Source organism: Cyanistes caeruleus, chromosome 1 (assembly GCF_971803275.1).
Source record: "Cyanistes caeruleus chromosome 1, bCyaCae1.hap1.1, whole genome shotgun sequence".
Lineage (NCBI taxonomy): Eukaryota > Metazoa > Chordata > Aves > Passeriformes > Paridae > Cyanistes > Cyanistes caeruleus.
Window position 1 is genome coordinate 98,959,346 of NC_141701.1, and position 21,595 is coordinate 98,980,940.

Below are 21,595 nucleotides of genomic sequence, written 5' to 3' on the forward strand. Positions count from 1 at the left end.
TGTTACGTAAATGTATGTTATTTCTTGTTTTGTTTCTATATGCTGTCTTCCTGCTGTAGTTCCACACTTCCACAGCTTATAGGTTTTGATTTTTTCTCTGCATTTTTATAGTACTTTTTACATTAGGCAATGTTTAGCTGTTTGAGTAGATCTGATAGCACTAGGGTTTATTTGTACCCCACTAGCACTTACTGGCACTGATCAAAGACCTCACATGCTAGAACCTTCACAAATGCACATTAAAACAATTGTTCTTGTCTTGGGCAGCTCCCAGCTCTAGCTGTGTGCATGAGAGCAGCTCACAATGGAAGAAAAGCAAGCTGCTGTGTAATAAGCCAAGTTCTCAGTTCACTGTCTACATGGTCAAAGTTTGCAAGCAAAACATTATAAATGTGAGGATAACAGAATAGGTTTGTGGATGACAAAGACGTCTTCCGTGTCCATGGATAGTTTCTTAGTTAACTGTAAGATGCTTGAAGAAAAATGTATCTTGCGATGTATTCAAAACATTAGTACTTAAAAAGTAACCTTTACCTAGTTTCTGTTACTTTTCAGTATTCAAGTGCTAAAACATTTATTGTAATATGTTTTTAATGTGTCATTTTTTGTAAGATCATTTATTTTGGGAAGAGAAAGTCTAGGCGAGAGGACTTCTGGGTTTGAGCAGAGATAATCGTAGCTGTTTCTTTGATGGGTATAGTGAATGGGTTTTAATATGGGACAAGTGAAGAAATGACCATGCTGTAGAAACAGCCAGCCATGTCTTCTCCTCAGTTACCTTGGACCCAGAAGTTTGGACTCCCTCTAGGGGACTTTTTGCTAGTTCGGTTTTGTTATCTTTCTTAATTTAAATCTTGTAAATTGTTAAGGAGTCTATAGGTGAAGAAACTTCAGCCAGAGGAGTAGTTTCTATAGGAGAGGGTGAAAACAGAGCTGTTGATTTTCATCTCAGCATCTGTCTGATGGTGGGACACGTTCACCTTCTGTGGCCTTTTTTCTGTACTGTTGGTTACAACTTTTGTAGGTAGGAAAAGCATTGCCCCACATATTTCTGTCCTGCTAGGTGTGTACATAACCTCTTCTCATGGTGGTAGAAAAAATGGGCAAGCTAGGGATTTATATGACAACATCCATACTCTAAGGTGTATTGTCAGTGTCTGTGTTCCCTGTATGGGTTTTTTCCCCCGTCAGCAGGAAGAAGTTGGTTACAGCATTTGTTCAGAGACACTGTAGGCTTGACAGTCTCCCATAGAGCTACAATGTGACTCTACGCTGACTAATTCCTACCAGGTGTCAATCAGCTATCTACCCTCGGAGTCAGCCTTCCTTCTTCCTTCCATCTTCTCACAGCAAGCAGAGGAAAATTCATCCTCTCACCAAAATGACTCTCCTCTCCAGTGCCTATGTAGGTTTATTGCAGTTACATGATCAGGCCAGTACCTGTCCCTTCTGTGCTCCAGGAGGGCCCAAATCAGTGCAGTCATTCCACAGACAAACCTTCTGCTCATTTCAGGTAGAGAATTAGTGACCAAGAAAACAGAATGGGGGAACCTTGATCTGATGGAAGCTGGCCACTTCAGCATTTTTAATGAAGTCACTGAAAGAAGATTGCCTCATGTCCTGGAAGTGGTGCCTGGATGGCACATATTGAGTGGGGTTTCAGAACTGGTTTATAGCTGTGCCAGTCCAGCTCCTTTGGATGGGTTCTTAGGATGTTTCTTAGGGCTTCTGAACTCAAAAGGGTCATGTACTCTAACCACATACCCAGACAAAAATGCAGAACTTGATGGCAACTTTTATATTAAATTCACAAGCTCTAGTAGCAGAAATTTTTGCTTTAGAAGAGGGGTAATCAGGATAAATGGCACTGTTTAGCTATTAGACACAACTTTGGGAAACTTTTTGGGGTGGATATAGTCTGTACTTAGATGCTTGCAACTGGCATTATCTCTGCTACAGGAGCTGCAGAGGTAGTAATTTTCAATTTGGAAGAATTCATCTAGATACTATAAACTGTATTTCTATAGCATAAAAACACCAGTGCATTGCAAGACAGCTGGCTTGTTTTATTTTCATCAATTTTTCTTTTGTTTATTACCACAAAGGGCCATATTTTTTACCCACCTCTGTGCACAGATGTCAAAAAGCTTAATATGGGAGTGGTGTATTTTGTAATAATATAATTGCCATTGCTATGGAACTCAGGGATTTCTAAACCTACTAGCAATGTATTTCTTAATCCTTTATTATAATCTGTATTAATAATTTTGCTCATTATTTATGAGTTACAATAAAAGTAGAAGACATTGCTGACCAGATTGTAATGCCATCTAATAAAATACTTCTGTGTGTTTACAGTAATAAAATTGTAGTTCTGTCCTGTTCTGACCAGAGGTAATTTTTACTGGGGGAACAAATATAATTTAAGTAGATTTCAAGAGTTTGTTTTTTATTTCAAACATCAATTTTGTCCATTTTCTGATACTCACTTCTGTGTCTAATTCCTTGAGTCATTATGTAGGATGCTCACTCTAACACTAAACTACATCTTGAAAATAATTTTCTGAAAAGCCTCTGAGTGGATAGATTTTGTTTCTTTTCTTTTATCATACTACATCTTTGTTTAATAGGCAGTATTAGCATTTTGAGCTACAACAGTCTGCACAATCTGTGCGATATCCCTGGTTTGTGTTGCTCTTCCATATAAAAACAGCTCCTGTGTATGTCTTTTTTAAGACTTACAACACACATTGCATTTTACTCTTTTTAAAATAACATCAGGGAAACTGTGAAGCTTCTTTTGAAGGATTACATTACAGCTTTGATTTTTATTTATAAAACATAAAGGACTAATATATATCAGTTAGGACATTTTGCTTCCAAAGTGCATTGTAACAAAATAATTGGAAGGCAGTTGTGGTGTGAAATATATGACAGCTTTACAGGACATAAAAAGCAGCTTTTTCTTTGTAATAGTGTAATTGCCTTAAACCCCACAATCATAATTGTTATCAAAAAATAATCCCAAGGAAAGGCTAATATAAGGTGAGCAGACTATTATAAGAGCTCTAATACACTCAATTCCTTGAACAGCAAATGCAGCCCCTCAATCTCCCAGTGCTTTTAGTGTCAGTCAGAGAGCACTCAGTCATTTCTGTGCATCAAGCCTGCAGTATTGATTTTTCCACTGACTGAAACAGCCATATAAGCATAAATTTTGCATGAGGCTTTCACTTTGTAGACTCTCCTTTGGTCAGATGACACATGATGTGAACATGAAGACTGTATAATAACAATGCATGGTCAACCTGCAGGCATTAAAGCGTGGTCTCTCACAGCTTTGAAGGACAAAAGCTGGAATGGTGCATCTCTGGTGTGATAGAAAACAAATATCATTTCCATCTTGGCAGTCTGCATTCAATCTTATACCCTCTCTCCCCACCCTCCACCCCCCCACACTTCCACAGTCCCCTTTTATGGAGGAAATGCACACTCACACACAAACATGTATAGACATAAAGTATACTTATCAGTGATATCCAGTACAGATAACAATCAGCTCTATGGGAAAGCAGAGCTGTGATAATAACTGTGCATCAAACTTGAACCCTTTGCTGCACTTGCTTTCCACTTTTCTTTGGTGGCGGTGTGTTGTTTTATAGTTGATGCCATTTCTTTTAAGTCAGCCCTTGAGACTAAATATTGTACAACAGCCTTTGATAACATCTTGTATCATGCTGAAAAACCCTTATCTAAAGATTTGGCCTTGTGATAGACAGGCAGGAGTGAAAACATTCCTTAATAGCAGCGCTGCTTTCATCTCATTGCAGTCCTCGTGAAGTTCCTCTGCTCATTAATATTCCCACACACTTTCTCTCTCTTTCTTTCTCTCTCTCTCTCTCTCTCTCCCTCTCCGTTTATTGTTTAAATGTTTAGTGTAAAATGCATTCATGCTGTTATGGGATCATGTCAATGGGAGGAGACAGAGGAGTATTCCTAACCCATGTGAATCTGAAATAATAGCACAAGGAGTAATTTGTCACTAAGACCTGCAGCAGTGCATTAACTATTCCTTAAAGTGCATTAAACTGCAGGCAGTTGATGTAATTTATTTATAATATAATGCAATGCAACCTCTTAAAATTAAGTTGGACTGACCCAGAGGAAAATGTATCTGTAAGCAAAAAGCTCACTGATAAGCCAGTTTTAGTAAGTGAAAACAAGAGAGCTGTTTTGTCTTAAATAACAATCACAGGAAGAGAGCAACCCTTACTGTAATGAATAATTGCGAATGAATGCTGTTTTCATTTTGTAAAAGAATCCCAACATCATAATTGCAGCAAGCAAATCAGCAAACAGCAGCAAGATTATTCCAGCAATGACAGATGTTAGAAGCACTGCTTCTGTTTCTATTTATGCAGGCTACAAATAAATGTTTAACGTTTATATAGAAGGAGCTAGTCTGTTGTACAGGGAGGTTGGTGTTCAGTGCATTAAGAGAAGAGACTTGCATTTTTTCATTTGAAAATGCTCTGCTGAGGATAAAAGAGCTCTGACCTTCCTGGTCAAGGGAGAATTTTAGATTTGTTTTCTTCTTCCTCACCCAAATTTGCCTGTCTCCTCTCTTGAGGATATAATAATGTATTGATCTGAATGCAGTGACTGTCTAAGTGCTACCTTTCCCTCACAGAGTTGTGAAATTTTATTCCAAGTTGAGCATAACTTAGAATAAGAGGGAGGCAAGAGCTTTTGTCTTGGGTTGTGTATTGGTTTGGGTTTTTGTTTTTTAGTTAGTTTGTTTGTTTCTCAATCAGAGGAGTTACAGTACCACAGCAATTTTTTTTTTCTTTGAAATGAGTTTTTTTTCTAGAAAGGCAATGACACTTGCATACATAGACTTCACTACAGACATCAGCAATAAAAATTCATCTGCTGCAAAGTAGTGAGCAACTGCAGATACATTTTTAAATTTGTAACATTAATCACTAGCTAAAATAGGTAAACATAAGAGCAACTTCCTCATTCCACACAAATATTTGAATGATTTAATAATATTTATAGCTACATCTATTCCTATACCTTTACTCAGAGAGTTATGTCTCTCTGCATAGATGTCCTCATGCACTCTTAATGATGCATACACTTCCACAAGTATACCTAATAATAATGACAGAGACATTTCTATTGAGTCATGCTGAGAAAACATATTTACAGGTTCTGGGATAAAATTGTCAAGGCAATGGTTTTCTGAATTACCTAAATACAGTTAAGTAGTAATTGGAGGACAGAGAATTACATATTAATGATTGACATTAGAATAGTCAGAAAACCCCAAGTCTATTGAACTGTTTCAGAAACAAAAGGTCATTGTTGAAGTATTGTAATTATTTGTGCCTTTTATTCTCCTGATATGATATTACTAATGAATTTACAGGAACTTTATATGTGCCGTGTGATTTTGGGCATTATTAATTTTTATAAACTTTTCATTTTGATGTAGTGGAAGTAGGCTGCAGCCCTCAAAGGAGATGATTCTTGGAAATTAAATCTTGGCCATACTACTTGTAAAACGGAAAAAAAAAAAAAATACCATGTAAAATTGTCCCTCTGAGGAGTAACAAGTGGCATGGGTTCTCTGAAAATATAGGTGATAGGACTTGTGAAAAAAAAATCTAATGATTTTCAGTAATAAATTTTGTCAGTAAAATACTCCATATGAAATGAAAAGCTGCTTGAGAAATAATGAAGGAAAAATGTGTAGGGGTAAGATGGCAATGAGGAAAAAAACACAATTGTTACGTGTTTTAGACACAGCATGGAGCAGCAAAAATCACTTTTAAGGAAGTAGTTCAAGTTGAAGTGCACCTATATATACCATTATCCCGCTCTGCATTTCTCTGAAGAAAGATCTTTCCAATCTTGCTCCACGGAAGTGGTGGCAGATATGGCAGAGTACTTTGGTATAATTTATGCATATGTTTGAACATGTGAATAATTTGTACTTCTGCTCAACTGTTTGCAGTTTAGAAACATGAAATTAGGATACCTAATTTATTAATTCATTTTGTCCAATGCTAAAAAAGTCTCTTTTAACATTTGGCTGCTTCTGTTTGAATAGCTAGTTTAAAGGTGATCCTTAGAATGGTGGTGAACACAGAAAGCAACCAAATCTTTGAAACAAGAGTAGAGGAAACAGGTTTCAGAAAAGGTAGGTTGGAGGAATGCAGTAGGACTGAATCAGAGCTTATTGAATCAAAGATAAATTAAATCAGATTTGTAATTTGGAGGGTAGAACCTCATCTATATAAATTGTTTCTTTATAACAACTGAAAGTCTCATATGTAGATATTTAGTATGAAGAAAAGTCTATAGATTAATTTATGTATGATGAATTTCATAGTTTGATCCAAACCATAACAATATCCTCAAGAATACCTATATACAGATATAGGCACAACTGTGCTCAAGAATGTAAATCCTCAGCAGCTCCATTGATTTCAGCAGCACTGCTGTGCCTTGGAGCAATGTGAATGAGAGATTTTAGCCAATACCTGAGCAAATAAGTAGAGAGGTCATAGCACTCATCTCCTAGCCACAGAAAATGTTATAAAGTTCACAAATAGTCAGGAATTTATGTCAAAGGCATAATTTTACCGAAACAGGAATCAGGACATTCCAGGTATGGCTAGTACCTGAGAAGTCTAATAAATCACCAACCTCAAAACTCAAATGTACTGTCAAAACAGAATAAACAGTGTTATATTTCTTACTAGGTGCTGTAAGATAAGGACCTCTCTAGAATTATGTTTTTTATGAAGCTCTATGAAAGTAAAGAAGGGTAAAAAGTAATAGAGAGAGATGCAATTAAATTAAAAGTCTAGAATTATAGAATTCCTCATCAAATCTTCTTCTGAGTCTAATGAATCATTCAATTCCTTTCATTCGTCTTTTCTTGTTCTCTCCTCCGGGCATTTAAAATTGCTTTGCATCGTCATAGTCATAAAAAAGAAATTTATGCCCCTCAGAAAGGATATGCAGTTTTGCAGGAAGTAATATAGACATGTCCAATTTCAGATCAGCATAGTCTACCTTCAAAGAAATAAGTCTTTTCCAGAAAGCATGAGTGGCTTTAGCAATATCTGGGTGAGTAGTTATATGCTCAGACAGAGCCTCTTTCCCTTGTGCCAGGTTTAAAATTCATCTTCTCACCTCACATGAGGGGGAATGCCTGACTGAGGTGCAAGGGTGAATTCTCGTGGAGCTTTTCTCATTTGTTAGGAGTTCTCAGGACAGGGAAATGCCAGATCTAAAACTGGAGGTGAGCATTACGTTTGGTCTCTAGTAAAACCTTAACTCAGGATTCCTGGAGACAGCTCCTCCAGAAAGACTCACAGCCCCAAGCTGGCGTCACTGCAGCCAGCTCCTGGGTTGAAAAGTGTAGCAGCCTTGAATTGTGTGTTGAAAAAGAGGTGGAATTTCCAAGTGAGTTTACAGGACACAACACCTCAGTTCTTCCCAATTAACTTACCTGAGACATTTACTTTGGGAACACAGTTCTCCTAAGTGCCAGTGCCATTTGGAGCTAGTACACAAGGAGAGACACCCACAGCAACAGCGTAAGCTGACTGAGGTGTGAGCCTCTTGCAAGAAGTGCCTGTCATTTCCCACTGGCTACCAATGGTGTCTAAGATGAATTGAGGTGCAGAGATTTAGATGGGTGAATTTGGCTTCAAGTGTCAACATATATTTTAGAAATGCTTTTACTGAGTATAAAGATGGCCACTCCTTTCATGCAAAAGATTTTCCTCCCAGAACTCTCAGAGGTCTTTGGATATAGGAAAACAAAGATGCTGAAGTGAAAGTCACTGGTTCCAAATGTGTCCAGTTTAGGTGACCAGTCTTTGATGTGCCTCAATTTGAAAGTTCATCTAAAATATCTGCGGTCATAGATGTAAACTCTCCTTGAGAGTATAATTTCAGTTCCAAATTCTGTGCACTAGTCTGAACCACTGGTACTTATTTTATTTTACTATTCTAAGTAAGCAGCATGGAGAGCTATACAAGTGAACTGTGTATGTATTTACACATATATCTTTCTGAGTGCTTGGAAGCCCAGAAGAATAGTCATCCCATAAGCAGTAATGTGATTGGGTTAGTTTCACCACTGGAGCCTGACTTCTCAAGGAATTAGATGTTGCTGTATAGGGTCCTGTAGCACCATAAGTTTGTGTCTCCTCGACAAAGGTACTGAGCTGCCTTCACAGATCTTAACTAAGGCTTGGTTTTTGTCAGTGTCACTTTGGGCAACTGTGCAGAGGTGTCTGTACTTATTGCTGATTCTTATTTTTATCTCCTGCTTACCTCAGCCACCTGCTGCTTCACAGCAGTATCCATGAGTTAGCTTTGTTCAATGTGTCTTCTTGGAGAGGAAAAACATCACTGTTTCACACACCAAAATAGCAAGATATCCCTAAGCAGAAAATGAATGGTACAGGACTGCCTTAATGTGCATAGACCAGTAGGTACAACAATAATTTCCTTGACTGCTTCCAATCTTTTAATTTCTCATACTTAATTTGATCACCAGCCAGCCTGTAAATAATGCAGAAAATCATACACCATCCAAAAGCCTGTTGATACTGGGGTTTTTTGACTCTTCAGCAGAGGTGTAACATAATTGAAATCTGATCATCTGATTAAAATATATCCAGCCACATACATGGAAAAAAGCCCAATCTCACATGCATATGAATGCCTCAAGAAGTCTAGCAATTTTAATGAAAAATTTATTTGGTTTTCAGGAAGGGGGAAAAGATGATTTTCATCAGCATGAAATAATAGTTATTCTTTATTCAAAAGTATGTTTAATCTTTAACATTTATTTTCACTTGAGCACGTTGTTAATGACCACTCATTTTTTTCATAAAAAATTACTCCACTACATCTTACAGAATCTGTATTTAAAAAGGCATTGATAAATTGAAGGCAGTTCAGGGAAGGGAATCAAAAATGATTAAGTGCTACAAGTATTGACTTATGACTGAAGATTAAAATAATTGAATGTGTGTGGGCTTGCTAAACATTTCTTACAACTTTGTTCTCAGAAAGGTAGGTGTTTGATTATTTTTAATTCAAGTTTGAAAATTGAGAATATTCTCAGGAAGAAGGATCTAATGTAAAGTAGATACACTTCTCAAAGACTCCAAGTTTATTTCTTGCATAGTTACCTATCTTGAACAATTTTTACTTTCTAAATTCATTGCTATCAATGAAGTATTTTCAGGATAAGAAACTACATAACTTTAGTAAGCATCACAGAACTTAATATATCAAAAGTAAGCTTTGAAGAAATTTACTGAACTCAATTTTTGTTTGTGAAATTAAAGATTCAGCTCATCAGATTAAGACAGCAATTTGTACTGAAGAATAGGTCATGTTTGGTTCTGAATCTGTTACTTTGTTGGTAAAAAAAAAAAAAGAAAGGAGAAAGAAAACATATTATGCTGCTGTAGCACTAACAGAAAAAAAAAAAAGTAGACAAGAGCACAGTATCTGCAAACACAACTTTATTTTTTCCTTATTTTACTCCTTCATTTCTCTGTCATGAAGCCACTATCATGTGAGGAGCAAGAAGAAATCTCAGGAAAGAGATTTATAGGTTTCAGCCCTGAGTAGGAACCATGATTATCTGTTCATAGCATTTTTGGAGATGACAAAGACATCCAGAATTACCTCAATGGCTCAAGTAGTCCTTCATCTCACCACATCCCAGGGCATGTAAAAGTCAAATAAGTAGAAGAGAAGATTTGCTATGGCCAAGATGAGTTTTGCAGTGAGATGGGACATCAGAATCAGTTTGTTGGGAATGACCATTAAAATGTTATCAATTATTACAAAGAAATGAAGAGAGAAAAAGCAAAAAGCATCATGTTGCTACTTTTCACATATGTAGCTTGCTCACAGGCTGGGCTTCCCCAGTTTTGGTTACTAATGCAGACACAGGATGTAATAGAACTAGGAAGACTCAGCAAAATGTGATCAAGATATTCACAAATGAATGTCAGGCTTTAGACAAGGACAAATATAACAGATAAGTCTTTTTTGTTTTTAAAAGAACAAAGAGTATGATGTTGAAGTTTGTAAGTCATGAATTGCACAGAGCAACAAAACAAGTTACATAGACTTGCCCTTGAAATTGTTAGAGAATAGGTTCAAAACAAGCAAAAGAACATACTTTTTCTCATAGTGTGTTATTTAACTTGTAATTCCAAAAACTTGTAGCCACAGGGGAGCTTGGAAGCAAAAAGCATAAATGAGTTCAAAACAGGACTAGACAAATTAATTTAAGAATTGGCTTAGAATTATTTAATAATAATTAAATTCAGTGGTTTACATGGGACCTCAGGCTGAGGGAGTCTCTCGTCTGCTGATTTCTGAATCCTGGGATGATGCACTGAGGGAAGGATCACTCTAACAGTGCCTTTAAGCATTGCAAAAGTCTGGCAAGAGCCACAGTTGGAGACTGTATGGCATGTTTAATAGGTCTGATGCCATACAGTAAAACTTGAGTTCCTGTGAAACAAAGACCCTAACTGCTTTTTCCTGACCCCCATCCACACAGGGTTTATTCCTTACATGAATTTCTGGAGGGACCCAGGTTCAGTTCCACATCTTAGAGAGGCAATTTTGTATCAGCTATAGTGATATAAATATGTGTACATTTAATTTAGACTACAAGCACCTCAGGGCAGGGTTTTGTCATTCTAAGTCTCTGTAAAGCACCAGGTTCACCTGTGATGATGTATAAGTAATAATTATAAAAAAAAAAAAAAAAAAGCTGAGGCACATTATTCAAATGGGAAAGGTGTAAAAATAGATCTAAGAAAGAACTTTTTGATTAATAAAGCATATCTCTTACTTGGATTTCTGGTAACTTTGTGTAAAAAAAGATACATACATGAATAAACAGTAATATTTTGTTGGGGCTTGATTTTGCTTGGTTTTGGGGGATTTTTTAAAATTTGTTTGGATTTTAAGACATAATAATTGATGTCTTTGGGAAAACTCCAGAGCCTGAGGCTTACTGTGGGACTAAATTGTCCTATTTATCCATCAGATGTTATCATAGATAAAATAATAGAAAGTCAATACTGTAAACAATTGAAGCACAAGAACTACTTTTTTTTTTAGCCAGCACTTTTTTAGCGGAAGATAAATCTCTGGTACTTTTAATGAACTTTAGTCAACAGAAAGAATATGTCAGTGGCATAGGTGTGGTTTTGATGTCTTGCTGGAAAAGGTGCATTTTCATTAGTGAGACCACAAAGATGCAGAGGCTGATGCTCTGCAGTGTCCTGGTGGACACAGACTCTGTGTGTTATGTCACCTCCCTAAGCCAGGTCATACATGGCTGGGAATACTGGGCTGACTTGCTGTCAGCACAATAAAGGCTGTCTTCCCCTGTCTGCACAAAAATGGAGTTGCTAATACTGTTAGAGCTAGTGCTCTAACAGTAAAAGAAACACACAAACAAATTAATAAACAACATCCCCCATCCCAAAAAACCCAGAACAAAATACCTAAGAACAAAACAACAGTTTCACATTTGTGTTGTAGCATTTAAGTCTTCATTGTGCAACATTAATGTTTAAATGATTAATATTGCCCAAGATTAAAGCTGAGCATGTGTCATACTGAATGGTGAAAAGTGACCTAAAAGCTTACTGGGAACTGCTAAATTAATGTAAACCATTTTTACTGCCTTAAAACTGATGAGTGGAATTATTTCTATGTGCAGACAGAAGAAGAGAGTTTGTATCATTGTTTGTAGCACTACTAGGATCCTTACAAAAACAGTTTCACACTTCTGGTAGACATCATCAGAAATGGTTTCATTGGAAAATATGTGGGAAAGTGGTTGAAAAATCGATGGAGAGCTGAAAAGTTTGCTTTACATCTGGAAACTTTAAAAGTCTGAAAGTTCCTAGCTGTAAAAAGGGAAATTTTACCACAGCCTAGAACTGCCTAATGAGGAAAAATTTTGTGCTTACAGTAAATCAGTCTAACAGACACACCTATAGCTTTGGATGACGCATAGCTGAGGTTACGTGGTGAAAAGATGCATTTAGATAAAGGCCATGGAAATTAACCACTGAATGATCAATAACCATTGAATGGTAAACTTCTCTGAAGTCTTTTAAAAAAATACTCTGACACTTAAAGGGTTATCTCATGCATCTGGAAATTGGGCTGCTAGAGGTGAGTAACAAAATGCCTGTTGTGTACATATGGGTAGTGCCTTTGTTCTCACAAGTTATTTAAGGCCTTTCAATTAAAGACATGTCAGGATATTTGCTGGGTAAATATTAAGAGCTGTATGTCTTCTCCTCCCTGCCCAAGTTATCTTTTGTGTTTTGCAAGTTGAGGCCCCACCTCGCACAGTACAAGTTTGATTAGCTTCTTCAATGTTTCCTCTTGTCTCCAGCAGAGCTGCATGTCTCTTGTTATTTATTTTATGCATTAAATGCTTACAGTGTGCTTGGGGCTGTACAAGACATAAATATAAAGGGAGTCCATGCCTGGTAGGACTTACTGTGTGGAAGGAAGAAAGGAGTAATAGCTTGGGTGTTGGTACTGGCTGTTGTTCAGAAATAGTGCATTACTGTTTCAGGAATATTTTGATGCTTGAGTCCAAGAGCATGGATCTGGGGAATGGGCTGGGATGAAGATGAGGTAACTGAGGCTTGAACAACAGATGACGTGTTGGGGACAGGATGTAGAAAGTTAGGGAGCAGAAGTCAGAGGATTAAAAGGACAAAGTGCCACAGAGTAACAAGAATTAAGATGTGAATTGCCTCATGGACAAATTATACAGAACCTGAAAGTGAAGGAACTTGCTTAAACTTGAAACAAGCATGAGAGAACCACAAATTGCTAAATTCAGTGGAGAGGAGAATGTTGCCCTGAGAAGTAAACCTTCTGATCTTGTTTTCATAGTTTCTAGCCACTTTCCCAGGAAAGTAGCTATAAACATAGGTGTTTATACATTCCATTAAAGAAATGTCATTTGATGGACGTTTCTCATGACCAGTGTGGTTGGGAAGGTGCTAACCTGACTATCCAATCCCTGGTCATTGTTGAGAATCTATAAATACTGAAAACACAGAATAAATCACACTCTTTTTCCTATCACACATTGAGCTGTGTCTGTGTGAATCATTTCGTGTCCAACAGGAGAAGGCAAGAACAAGTCTCTCCTGGTAGAAGATTCCCAATCTTTAATCTGTTTTGTAGAGGAAGTTGACAAAAAAGATCTTAAATAGCCTCATATGAATAGTATCAAGAGATAGCTGGAGAGGGACTAGCCATCAAAAATTTATATTTATGATTTCCTTGATGACCTGGGATCTTGGTTGTCTGAATTTATTTCAAGTACTTCCTCTCTCCAGAATAATCATGCTTGTACTAGAGTAAATATTTTGCCTTCCATTTATGAATTGTACATCATAAGCACCACCATCAATTTATTTAGTGGTCCTTTCAGCTGCTGGAAGTGTTTTGTATCATAGGCCACTCTGAATTCCCACATAATCCGAATCAGTAGCACTCTGACTGATTGTTAATTTTTTCATCTCAACTTTAGGATTACAAGGAGGCCCTGAGCTCAAATTATGTTTAATAGCTTTTGACATTTTGGATGTAAAAGTCATGAATAGCTGTACATTTTTTTCCTAGATGATTTGTGTAGATGTTGTCTTCTCTACTTTGGGTAGAGAAGAAGAAATCTTTATTGTCATAAAATAGCCCAGGTGTGCTGAAAGCCACAGGGACAGGTGTAACAACTTTGCTATGGATTTCACGCACATCATGAAAAAACATACCAAAGAAAAACAGTTCTGCCACTTAAAACAATATCATTATTCATAGGAAAGTAATTTGTAGTATTTGTAGCTATTCAGAAAATGCAAACTAATTTCTTCTTGACCTAATTCCAACATGCTGTCAAACCCCAATTTGTTTTATATATTTTCATTGTGTTGAAGGGGAAACATTCCTCACATAAAGTGCTTCAAGACTCATGAAGGTTTTTTAATCATCATAGTTATTTGATACCATTATCTAATAATCACTTTATCAAAATCTGATGATCACCCACAAGGAGCTTTGAGCAGGATTGTTGAGAAGACTATGGATTGATGAAGACAGAGCTATTTGGTATCACTCACTGAGCTTTCTGGCTTGTGGGCAGTAAATGCCACTGCTTTTCACATTTGAAACATAAAAGATATATTCACTTCAATATAACACTGTTACATCTTCTGAAAAGGGAAACTCTCTTGCAGTCCATAACTCCCCTTGTTCTCTGAAATAAAAAATAAAGATTTTTTGCACTTATTTCAGTGATGGGATGGCCTCTCTGTAGTTATAACTGGAGCTTGCATTGTATCACAAACCTGTCACATTGGGAAGAAGAAGTACATTTTCTATTAGGTATCAGTGGCTTTCACTCTCATGCAAAAAATGTCACCTTATTTCACATGAATGTAAGTTCTCTGAGTAAATTTGGATATAAACTAACATATTCAGCACAAATACAGATACAGAAATAGAGTGAGAGTGTGATACAACAGGATTCAATCCCAAAAGACTCCCTAAATAAATGCAGGTTAATTCACTGAAGTTAGCAGCTTTTCTATTTTCTTACAAGTGTCCTGAGGATGACAAGCAGGGATTTCACTTAGCTAATATGCTTAGAGCTGCCAGACCAGACATTCAGGGATCTCAGAATTTAGGAACAAATTTCCAGTATAGATGCAAACTGGACACACTGGTAACACTGATCAATGTAGAGAAATAGACTTTTTATCCTGAACATGGATGTGTGTACCTGGAATGCTTCCAATAGGAGTCCTTTGAGGGGAGCATGTGTACAGTAACTGAATGCAACAATATATTGTTTACTGAAAGGTTATGAAAAACTTCAGTCTCAGAGTGTTCTTTGGTACAGGCTGGCAGAAAATGTTTGTGACCCTGGGAGCCAACCAATGGCCAGGTGAATGTGGAGCTCTTGGAGTGCTTCATAAACAGAAGATATCAATGCTCCCTCAGTGGTCCTGCTGCAAGATGGGCTAAGGTCCATGTGCCATCTGCTGCCTTTGAAAGCTCCTTCCTCACAGAGGCTTGGATTTTCCAGCATCTCGCCCTGGTCCTGTGATGCAACAATGTGGGAACTGCATTGGCATTGCCCACAGTACAGGGGAATAGAGCAGGGGGAAACTGCACCAATCATCTGACATGATGGAAACTGGGGCCACTAAAACTGTCTCTTTTCTTGGAATTCAAATCGGTTTTGATATTCAAAATGTTCATGCATCCTTAAAATAGTTCCACACCAGTGGAAGAGAAGCCTGCTGGTTACGGTAAAGCCCCAAATGGATCGGACAGAAGTTGTGTGATCTTCAGTGTTGCCAGTAGAGCACAGTGAGTAATTACACCAAATTCAACAAGCAGAGAAAATTATCAATAAGCAACTGTCCAGACACCTGTTTGACCTTCTGAGGAATTTCCATTTCATGTCAGCAGATGAAAATATGGATCAAGTTCCTGATATAAATATTAGATATGGTGGCATATCTTACAAATATAAAAAAGGTAAATATAGAAAGTGCAAGTGATGTCCTTCCTACATTTTGCAACTTCTTGTTTGTGTCTTTCTTGTAGATTCTTTCCTGTCTTGGAGAATCAAACAGCTTTCTTGAGAGGTTTTTTTTTGTGCATTATAAGCTGCAGTGAATAACATATACTTAACAAAATTACACACTGCATTTTCTGTGAGCAGCACCCCAGTTCCTTTTCACTCCTGACAAGAACACCATCACCAAGAAAATCACCGACCTCCATTTCCACCTCACTTTTATTTGGCAGCAAACAGTCGAGTTTGTCATTGGCTTCCTCTAGTATTGTTCAGCTCATGTGGTATGAGATCACATTAAAGAAGATTGTTGCAATTTGTCTCATCTTGTGAAAGCACATGCTGTCCCTATGCACTCAAGCCATACTTTAAGTATGAATGATTGAGTGGACCTAAGGAATGCTGAGTAAATATGTTGCTGCAATTAGGGTTTGAGAACAAAAAAAAAAAAAAGGTGCATCCAGTATTTTCCACTCCTTTACCATTTGTGTATAAAAGATATACACGATCTTTCCCCTATACCCACAGTATTTAGCAGATAAAATAGCCTGGAAAATTTTATCATCTTGAGAGCTGTTTCCTGTACTGTTTACCTGCAGAGCAACTGCTGCCTGTAAAACAAAAGAGAATCTGGCCTTGTAAATATTAAGACTGTCATTTCTAAAGTAACCTAGTAAAACTCATTTTTCTTTGTATTTTGTGCACAGCACAGGGAGGTCTGAAACACATAGAAAAGGGTGCTGCAAGATAGGAATCTCTTCCCCATGGCATGCAGTGGTTTGATTTTGCATTTAAATAACATCTTTCACCCAAGATCTTGCAAGTTTTTAAAGCTATTAATTTAGCCTCACAACATCCCTGTAAAGAAGTTACAAATGAACAGTAGATAACAGTAGATGTAATAGTAGATAACTTAATAATAGGTTTATCTTTCTTCTGTGGTCACAGAGACCAACACAAAGCCCTGTTTTATGTTCTATATGAATATTAGTTTGTTATGCTTGTGGTTTTTGAATGGCAAACTAAGAGACTTTAGGTTTCATGTTCAGAGAAAGTGAACTTCTGAAATTGCTCTTCATTTCAGCTAAAATTCTGAGTGCTTAGAGAGAGAAAGTCAAGTCTGTGTAGTCTCAAATTATTTTCCCATAAACAGGGACTCTGTGGTCAATGAGCTGCTTCAGAAAACATTACCTGAGGTATTTTGTCTCATGTACACATTTTGTGTCTAGCTACATAGATAAGACAGACTCAAGCTCCTCTGTTTTTGCTTCAAAGTGACCAGGTATGAGACAGTCCAAGTGTGGAAGCAGAATGGATAAAGTTAAATGGCCTGCAGAGGATTGGTTGAATTTCCAGTCTTCTGCTGGAAATATAATAAATAGCACTCTTTCCTCTTACATGGCTTCCAAGCTGTATATTTTTGACCAGACTGTATTTTGTTTTAAATGTCATTATTATAACAGTTTGTATGCAGAAGACAGACATAAAAGTCATGCTATTTAAGCAGCAGTAACACCATTATCTTACTGATGCTTTAATTGCTGAACAGCAATTGAAGAATGCAGTCCATATCCAGCTGCTCCAGTATTTTGGGACTACCTTCTAGCGAGTATATTGCCCTTTGACAATGAGAAGTACAGCTACTGTGCTGGCTGCATCGAGATTTTAATGGAGGAAAGCATTGCTCTTTGCATTCATTCTTGTTGACTTGACATTGAAGCCAACAGGAGATTTGTTGACTGAATTCAGGATCAAGTCCTAACACCTAAAAAATATGTGTGTTTCTGCATAGTGAAATCTACTTTAGATTTGTTTCCAGGGCCCCGGCAGTCAGGAGGACCGCAAACTATTTTTAAAATGCCAAGACTAGGTTGGTGATTAATGAGGAATTTATATTATTTTGCAGTGTCTCTTATTTAACTGGATGCCTCTGGAGACGTGCTTTAAAAAGCAAGGCACTATCTTAGACTAGTATGGTAGATTTTCATCTCACGTTGACTCCATTAAAGTAAGCTTCTATAAACAGACATCAATTACAACCAGTTTAAAGGGTTTTAAAATGTAATCCAGCAGTGCTGCTTAACTAAATGAATCCTGAGAACTGATCTCCAGTGAATTAATAGAGCAGTGTGTGGAGAGCTCACTATGAATCTGAGTTAATGACTGGAGAAGATCAAATTAATTACAACTGTCTCTGAGGACGTGCAGGGAAGAAGTCCCTCATATCAGCTAAGGTTTGATTAACTCTTCAGGTACCAAATAGAGATTTTCTACAAGTTATTTGCTAATTCCTAATAAGACAATGGAGTGAGTCAGCTTGGCATTTCTCAGGTGGCATGCAACTACTGCAAGAAGTGACAGTGCTCAATTTTCCTGCAAATCCCAATTTTATTTTTTTAACTCACTGTTTAATTGAGGAAATTTTAATGAAAGATGAATGCTAATATCATACTGTGATTATAACAAAGTTATTACATAGCATTTTCTCTGCATGCTAATATAGAAACTTTTGAGATGATAGGTTCATATTTTGGATAAAAATCTAAGATTAGGCCACTAAGTTCCCTCTGATTTTTTGCACTTATTATTGTTATATACTACTACTATATATTAGTATATATATGTTATATACTACTATACTATATACTATTCCTCCTCCTCCTCCTCCTATTATTTTCTACATAATTTTATTTGATCTTATAATGCCAAAGAAGATGTGATTACTGAATTAAGTGATAAGCAGATTAAGAATAAAACTAGTGGTTTAATACAAGGCTATCCTGGTACACTTATGAGGCCAGGAAGTCACACTAGTTTGTGACAAAATAAACTGATAAAGTTCTGAGAAAATAGATAACAAAGTTATTAAAAAAAAAAAAAAAAAAAAGCAAGTCATAACTGAAGAAGTGTGTATGGGCATTGATCAAAACTTCCATCTTCTCAGAGACAATCTCCTTTCACTTCTTATCCTCACACCAGGTACAGCAAACATGTCACTTTGTAGACCTGTAAAGTCAGCACTCTTTGTGAGGGGCAGACAAGCCCAAAGTGTCACCAGAGCTGGCCAGGGCACTGGATTCACAAAATCACAGAATGATGAGGTTGGAAGGCACCTGGTCCAGCCTGCCTGCTCAAGCAGGGTCATCCTAGAGCACATTCCACAGAATTGCATCCAGATTATCTTGATTATCTGCGGTGAGGGAGACTGCGACCATGTCTTGGCAATCTGTTCTAGTGCTCAGTCACCTGCACGGTGATCAGCTTCTTCCTCATATTCAGGTGGAATATCCTGTGCACCATTCTCTGCACATTGCCTCTTTTTCTGCTGCTAGGCACCACTAAGAGCCTGGAAACATCCTCTTGGCACCCTCCTTTCAGAAACTTATAGGTATTGATGAGGTCCCCTCTCAGCTGACTCTTCTCAAGCCTGAGCAGCCTCAGCTTCCCCAGCCTGTCCTTGTGAGAGAGATGCTCCAGTCCCCCAAACATCTGGCTTGCCCTCTGCTGAATCCAGCCCCTTGGAACACTTCTCTTAGGTTTCTCTGCCGAGGCTGAGTAGACATGTACAGCTGGAAAGAGACTGGTTCTTTTAGAAATGCACACATATTTGGACCAGACAGCATAAAGACATGCCTCCAGCCTGTGAACCACATTAGCAGACTGTAATGGTAACTGCCTGAATTAAATTCATTCTCTCTCCATGCTTTTGTATTACTCAAAGCTTTAAAGAGTATGCTCCTTGTTTTTATCTTCAGTGACTACTCCATTCTTGGGGTTTTTTCCCCCACAAAACTGCAACAATAAAATCCTGCAATGCTTTCACCTTTACAGTACATTAGGAGGGTAATGGGGGTGCTGTCAAGCAGGAGAGCAAGGAATGCAAAAGAACACATAATTATCATGAGCCTATAGAGAAGAAGATATCTTCACAAAGAAGGGAAGATGCTAAACAGCTCCTAAACTGTTTAGCAGTGTTTAGAATAGGAATAAGCAATACAAGCAGTCCTTTCTTCCTCTATCCAATAACTGCAACTCTAGGAGTTCAGAGAAAAAGAAGTGATGTGCTAGGTTTCAGCAATTTTCAAAGCACTTTATAAGCATGGCAAATTAGGCATATGATAACATGATGGTTACTCTGAAATCACTAGAAAAACCTCTTTCCTATGAAGTGAATACAGTGATTCAGCAACAAGAACTGCAAAACAGCCTCAACACCTTGAATTTCACAGACTGACATAAATATTCTCCCCTTGTATTCAACTTCTTCCACAAAATCTATGCAGCAAAGAGAAAATACCTAAGGTTAGAGTTTGGGGATATTTGTTTTTTCTACTCTAAAGTTTTGCTTGTATTGCATTTTGTCATTGTCTGTACAACATATATTTCTTATCCACAAAGTGTATTTATACTCTGGTTTGTTTTATAATTTCAGCTGTTTAGAACAGTTGAGCCATTTTTTTGTCCAAACTATTATTTCTCATCTAGCAGACTCTGGACTTAAGGTGGCATATTTCTTCCAGAAAGGTGGAAAATCATGCACTTGAATCCAGAACAATGGAAAACCCACTGTTTTTCAGTGATATTTTGAAGGGCGTTGGAGTAACTTCATTACTTACAATCTTCTTTATTTCCTGTCTGCATATACATAGAATTTGGCCTACTATACATAGAATTATGCCTACTTCAAGGAATTTTTTTAGTGAAGTACAATGACCACACTCACTATTTACATGGTTTTGCTTCATACTAAAATCAAAGTGCGCTTTCTCTAACAATTTTAAAAGTTCTTTCTCACATTTCTTTAAATTTTCAAGAACTTTTTTTAAACTTCTTTTCTTTGGTCGCTGGAACTTTAAATACAGTGCTCCAGTACCTGTCTCATCAGTGGCTTCAACACAACAAAAATGTTACCCTTCTCCTCTTGCACACGATGTTTCTGCTTCCAGCAGTTCTTTGGGAAGCTTTGCTCTGAAGCAGAGCAATGCTGACTCCCCAGACAGGTGCAAAAGAGAGCTCCTTTATTGCAAAAACCTGGCCTTTTTAAGCAGTTAGGCTTTTATCAGCTACATGCTTTTAAAATACAACAAACATAACCAACCACCATACAACACAACATGAGCATGCAATGGTTATGTAACTTGTTTTTCCTACCTCTAATTTGGCAGAGTCATTCCCAGAGTCCTTTCCTACTTAGACAAAGTAACAGAAGTGAGCCATGAATTTACAAGGGTACCAAGGCCTTCATTTTGTTAAGTTTTACCTATCTGCAACACCCTGGAAGCTCTGTGATGCAGCATAATAAGCAGCTTTAGCCTGCAAGGGGCAGTTGTTCTTTTGGAGACAGGCCCTCTTGTTCATTGGTATATCACTGTATATTTTGTGCCATGTTAAAATGCATTTAGACCTAGCTTACTGGTGAGTCAGGTCACCTTTTATTACTGCCCAATATTTGCCCCTATGGTGTTGTGCTTATATATTTTCTTGTTAGATAACAATATGAATTATGAGAGAAAATGTAAACCTCTTTGGGCATTGCAGTGGTCGTATTCCTCTGTGTCTACTTTTGATCCAAGCAGAGACTGTTAAAAATACCCCTTTCAGAGAATTATGCCCAAGTGTCAAACTGTCAGCTGGCTAGTTCTTAAGCCATTTGACGTGTGTCGCTCCGATTGGGAACGGCTTGAAGGAACGACCATGGACTCTCATGGGAGTCAGACAGGAGAATTCCCTAGTTTATTGCTTCAGCTCTGTCTTATAGACAGATACGTGGAAAAGTACAGAAAGGAAACTCTTATTGGTTAACAAAGTACTATACCACTATCATTGGTCAGGGGCACTCTGCCCCCCTTGACTGTCTCTTGCAAGGAGAAACAACAGGTTGCAAAACAACACCTGCAAGGCTGT

The 21,595-nt window shown here is 37.5% G+C and overlaps 1 protein-coding gene and 1 long non-coding RNA gene across 4 annotated transcripts in view; both read left to right on the forward strand.

Annotated features, from left to right (window-relative positions):
• POU6F2 (POU class 6 homeobox 2) overlaps positions 1-21,595 on the forward strand; it is a 311,706-nt gene that overhangs the window by 164,894 nt on the left and 125,217 nt on the right. The gene's annotated exons all lie outside the window — the stretch shown is intronic.
• Positions 15,281-16,007, forward strand: LOC147655766 (uncharacterized). Its single transcript, XR_015274653.1, has 2 exons — positions 15,281-15,480; positions 15,721-16,007. It is a non-coding gene; the product is annotated as an uncharacterized LOC147655766 (long non-coding RNA).